Source organism: Epinephelus lanceolatus, chromosome 18 (assembly GCF_041903045.1).
Source record: "Epinephelus lanceolatus isolate andai-2023 chromosome 18, ASM4190304v1, whole genome shotgun sequence".
Classification (NCBI taxonomy): Eukaryota; Metazoa; Chordata; class Actinopteri; order Perciformes; family Serranidae; genus Epinephelus; species Epinephelus lanceolatus.
The window spans coordinates 35532450-35538476 of NC_135751.1; the positions used below are offsets into that span (position 1 = coordinate 35532450).

At 41.1% G+C, this 6027-nt stretch overlaps 1 long non-coding RNA gene across 2 annotated transcripts in view; it reads right to left on the bottom strand.

Annotated features, from left to right (window-relative positions):
- Positions 1 to 282: 282 nt before the first annotated feature.
- The window catches only part of LOC117268530 (uncharacterized), a 48211-nt gene continuing 42466 nt past the window's right edge, over positions 283 to 6027 (bottom strand). The window contains exons 3-4 of one of the 2 annotated variants that reach the window (XR_013487953.1): positions 5105 to 5193; positions 283 to 3406 (exon numbers count right to left, since the gene is read on the bottom strand). This is a non-coding gene — a long non-coding RNA (uncharacterized LOC117268530). The remainder of the gene's footprint in view (positions 3407 to 5104; positions 5194 to 6027) is intronic. The other variant, XR_004502656.2, reaches the window with a different exon arrangement.

A 6027-nucleotide genomic window follows, 5' to 3' on the forward strand; every position in this document is an offset into this window, starting at 1 on the left:
GATGAGTCAGAATGAATATAAATTTTTTTGATGTGTGCAAATGGAGGACTATCTCTTAAGGTAAATGCCACAGTCAGACAGCATCCAAACTTGAATTTGTGATGCTAAAATAATCTCACCCAAATCTTTTTTTTTATCCACCCAAAGGCTTGTATGTACTCATAGTTCTCAGTGTTTCAAAATACTCTCCACCCTCTCTGTCTTCACTGTCTTCTGGCACGTCAGCTCCAACTGCCTCCCTTCCCTCCTATATCTGAATCACAGTCCACTCGCCCTCCATTTCTCACCCCCCTCCCCAATCCCACCGTCTCCACCTCCTCCTCCGTCCTCCCTCTTAATCCACAAATTGCATCTGAATTCTGGCATCACACATGTTCTGCTCCCCGGCATCCTACTCTTATGTTTGATGCAGTAAAATCAGCACAGGGCACCTGAGATTACAGAGGAAATGCTTTCAGCCTACTTAGACTGCATCCGTGGTGGTGCAGAGAAGTGAGGAGGCGCCACACACCGATGAAGAGTACACAGCTTCTTTATACACCCCTGAAACATCCAGCACAGAGCCTGAACCCTTATTTATGTCACCGGGTTGTTCAAGTTGAGTGTTATTCTCAAGCAAAAGTGTTTATATTGTGTCAAATCTGATACAGCAGACAGTAAGAGTGATGAATGAGCAATGAAGACAGAGGCAAGGAGAAGAAACAAACAGTTATATACAAAACATGCAGTCAATTATGCTTCTTTTAGCCTACTATGGGTGATTTATTCCAGACAAATGCACTATAGAGGACATCTTCTAGACAGAGCTGACCCATACATCGGCTACCACAGTGGGTGTGTGCTGAACAAAAGGTTATGGGAACTAATCTGACACCCAGGCCTGATTAGCAGCTATTTATACATACACACAGTACGGTCTGCCCCGAGGAGTCCGTCTTGTCTGCCTTGTCATCTCCTCCTCAGATGCTAGACTGATCTGTCTGTCTGCAACCCGCCCTCCCTCTCCACCTTTTCTCGCATCACACACAGCCCATCTTTTTTAACTGTTATAGCACCCAGTCATTTAGTGTCTGAAAACCACCAACGCTGCGTGGCAAAGGCTCCACTCAGCTGTGAGAGCTGACACTACAGCTGGTAAAGGCTGTGATTACCGTTAAAATGAGACTTAAGGTATAGTCATGCAGAGTTTAAATTAACCACCTGGAGGGTTTTTTTTAAAGCTTGTGCATTATCACAGTTTTCTAAGCCAATATACTCTCTACAATTTAAGCCATATTTAAGACTTTAAAACATCTTTGTTCGACTTTAACACAGTTTAATGGGCCCTAGGCGTTTTTACTGCCTTTACTTTTAAGCTCATATCACAGTCATTATAAAGGCTACATACACATGCTATATATTTTTTCAGGACAATCTGGGCTAACCAGATTTGCCATCATTACATGTCCTTCTATGTGCCTGTATTTTATATTAATTTTTATGTCAATGAAAAAAACAAATCTGTGTGACTAGACGTATCTCACCATAGCAAGTTGGAAAGTGACATATTCTGCCATATATGAAGAGGGGAGACTCTCTGGAACCTGGCAATATAAGAACCATGATGGTGGGACATTCTGTCACTTCACAGCTGTCCAAAACATGTGGTTTGTGCCAGGCGGACATGATTGCCAGTATTTTTTCATTATTGCAAGAAATTCCATTGAGTCATTCACAAGTCAAAATGTGTTTTATCTGAAAGAAACATGCAATATTTACATTTAAGATAATAGAAAAATAGTCAACCAAGTGCAATGATGTCCTCCAAGATAATATTTGCCACTTCGTTTGCAGAAACAAAGTTTGTTGTTGTTTTTCAGTTTCAGTTATATATTGGGGGGCATTTTGGACTCAGAAAGTAAACAGCCAAGATGGCAGCTGCCAAAGGACCGCGTCCATTCAATTTAGCTTTGGAAGAAACGCTAAGCCAACTACACTTATCTTTTTCCTTGAGAGAGGAACAGAAGACTGCCCTAGAAGCCTTCGTTTCCAGGAAGGACGTTTTTGCTGTTTTGCCAGTGGGATACAGCAAAAGCATAATATATCAGCTAGCCCCACTGGTCGGCAAACCAATGAATACGTGCAATGACACGTCACCTTGTTTTTTGCTCTGATTGGCCATCGTGCTATTCAATTGCGTGCGGCGGCATGTGAAATGCCTCAGTTAGTGGCGCCCCTTGGGTAGGAAGGGTGTATCGCTGAGGGCCAGACTCTTTCTAGATTTGAGTCTGGATTTCCAGGCTACTACGTCAGCACGACAATGCAAACTGACGTTTTTGTTTCCTCCAGCAACTAACGCACGTGGTCGGGTTTTGGCAATACAAACACGTGGTTAAGTTTGGCTTTATAACCTTACAGAACGCAAACACCACTCTCCAGGTGAAAGTCAGTGTTTGTTGGATCACCATCCCTCCCTCCTACCCTGCGCAAACTTTCGCTGCCTTAAACTCATGCTCATGTCCCGCCACCAAACGCAGTTAAACTATAATGGCGACTGGCCGATGTTAAAGGACAGCTACTTTTGTCAGACGGCAAGTCACTGCCCAAGCACAGGATTTCGACGACTTCGGGGTGAGACCTAGTTGGGCTGGGACAAGAGGAAGACTATTTCTCAGGAGCTGAATCTAAGAAATTTGAGAAAATTGTCAAAATCATTCTTCAAATCTCTCATACTAATGACATACTGACTTTGGAATTTTCCTTTCTTCTGTGTCGTTCCCCGTAGATGTTTCGTTCCCTACTATCAATATATTCCTTTAAATTAAAGCTGTATATTTGTCTTTTTAAGGAAAAGGACAACCAGTCTATCTGAAGAACAATGAATTGCCTAATGTACATGTACAGATACATAACACGTTAAAACAGGATTGTTGTGGAACTCAAAATGTACCAATAGTCATATTAACTGTAAAATAATAAACTAAAGTATGTCGGTATGTGATTCCTTCACTCTCATACTGACATAGTTTTGCCATCCCCTATAAAAAAATTCCGAGGGTGCCACTGCTGATGTGTAGGTGCAGTCCTTGAGTGTAACTCTTGCTTCATTCTCTCTTCTGAAGCTTTTGTATTACTAAAACTGTACTAAACTAGGCTCCAGTATTTTCTACCACACAGTCCTTGTCATGTTTAATTGACCCTTGAACAGTTCTCATCATGCCATCCACAGCAGCAGAACTCAAACAGACTTCATTCACAAGTGTCATTCCCTTCATTGTGTACATGTTACCCCCCGGAAGTTCCCCCCGTCTGTCCTCGAAGTTTCTGTTTGCCTCACTGTTGCCGCTACTTTCATTGCTGTGTCTCCATCCGCCCCCTCGTTCCTCCTCTGTGTATTTGTCATATGGGCAGATGCACACCCACATTCCTATTCAGAGAGAGAGATTTTGAAAAGAGGTAACCCTCCGCTCTGTAATTTAGAGAAGGAGAGGGAAGGAGGGAGAGCAAGAGGTAGGAAGAGGGAGGGAACCATGAGGGGGCTAAAGGGGAGCTGTGGGTGAGGGCAGGAGGGGAGGGAGGGCTGTTTCCATAGAAACTGTTTGGCTCAATTCATATTTCCTATAGCCATGTGAAGTCTGGATGAAGGAATCCTAAATTAAACTAGAAAATGTCTCTTGTTTTTTTTTTTTATTGAGCATAATGAGACTGTGTCAGTCTTCATTAGGCAGCAGAATGACTGTAACAGCACCATAACTAAAGCTCAGATTACTGAGGTCTGCTGTTTTTCAGATACTATATGCAAACAGATGATTAAGAATTCATACATTTTAGTTTTAAAGCCAATACTCTGATGAACTGATGTTATGAACCTGGTGCAGCTGCGTCCATAAAGAACAGGGGAACTGTATGAGCTTTGAAATAAAGACAAGTGCAAAGTACATTTACTCCCTCTCTGTAGCTTAAGTACAATCTTGAGGTACTGTTTCTCCATTTTGCTGTAATTCCTTTTGCAGAGTAATATTGCAACTACAAAAAAAGGATGTGCAATAAAATAGACTTATAGGCACCTGGCGCAGCATTACATTCAAACACTCCAACAGAGGCATTTATTAAAAAAAATGCAGTCATACTTTTTCACTTTTATACTTTCATTTGCTTCATTTTACTGCCTGTGATTTGACATCTCATATTATTGAATGGGACTTTGTCTTTTACAACCAGCAGAATAATGCCAATAATCCTCCCATCTAGCATAATGATCAGCTGTGAATGACAAACATTTTTAAGGTTCATTTACTGTAACCCAATAGCCAGAATAAATTTTGGCATTGTACGTAGCAGTTATGTTGAAACGTTTTGTTTCTGTTGTGACAAGGCTGTGGATAAAGTGTGGTTAGGTTAAGCACAAAAACCACTTGGTCGGGGTTAAGAAAGCATCATGTTTTGTTGAAAAATATGCAGTTTGGTCACTAGAACTGCAGCTGGAAATGTCCGAAAATACCTTCTTTTGTTGCCACAAATACAGCTGGAAAAATCCCAAAATCTAGTTAAGAATATCCTGCTTTTTGTTGCTACAGACATGGCTAAAAAATGCCCCAAACCCTTGTTAAAAATATCTGCTTTTGCCACTTAAAACATGGCTGGAAATGCTCCAAACTCTCATTAAAAATACTTTGCGTTTTGGTTACAAAAATGGCCGGAAATATCCCAACCTCATATTAATAATACCACCTTTTGATGCTACAAATGGCTGGAACTGTCACGACCTCTTGTCAAATGAAATAACCACTTTAGTTGCTACAAAATTGGCTGAATATGCCCCAAACTCTTGTTAAAACTACCTGCTTTTTTAGTTACAATACTGGCTAGAAACGCCCTAACCTTTGGTCAATAAAAGCTGTTTTTGATGCTACAAATGGCTCGAAATGTCCTGACCTCTTGTTAAAAGAAATACCCATTTTTGTCGCTACAAACACAGCGAGAAATGTCCCAACTTCTCCTTAAAAATACCTGCTTTTGTAGCTACAGATGCTGCTTGAATTATCCCAACCTCTTGTTAACAAAAACTGCTCACTTTGTACATTCACGGCTGGAAATGTCCCCAGCTCTTGTTAAAAATACCCACCTTTCTTTGATCCTTAACAGCGGTCTGCTGCCGTTTGCTGTTTGGCAGCCATCTCTCCTAGGTGTCACGCTATCCACTGTCCCCTCCTCCTGATGAGAAAGTCAGCACATGTACACATAATCTGAGCTGTCATATAAACAATGTAGCCCATGATACATACAAATGTCACATATTCATGGTTTGCAGAAACATACAATGCCAACATTTTTTTCTGGCAACTGGGCAGCATTTAGAGATGGTGAGATGCCCTGGTGGCCTATAGGAGGTTAAGGTGTTGACCCTTAACCACAATAGAGTGCTGAAGTCACGCCCCTTCCGGTAGAGCTCATGGGACCTTAGATCGGAAAAAATATGAATGGCAGTGAATGAGGAGAGAAATATTATCTTTTGGTCCCGTTTGAGTTGTGACATGAAATCCAATAATTTAATGAATTTAAAACATACATTTTAAGGTCAAGAAAGTCATACTTTGTGGTAAAACTGTTGAGATATAAGCTTTTGAAAAAAACGTAATTAGAAAAACTACACAGGAGGCGGTCGCGTATGTGACGTCATAGCTTTCGCTCGCTTCCTGCAGCTTGGAGTGACTGCAGCCTGGCACAAAACACACAGGCATCTTCAATCATAAATCGATTAATCATAAAACAGTGGAATTTCAGCAGGGAGGCCAAGCTGCAGGAAGCGAGCGAAAGCTATGACGTCACATACTCGACCTCCTCCTGTGTACTCTTGAGTCTTTCTAATTAAAAAGCTTATATCTCAACAGTTTTACCACAAAGTATGACTTTCTTGACCTTAAAATGTATGTTTTAAATTCATTAACAACATATTTAGATTTCATGTCACAACTCAAATGGGACCAAAAGATAATATTGCTCTCCCCGTTCACTGCCATTCATATTTTTTCCGATCTAAGGTCCCAT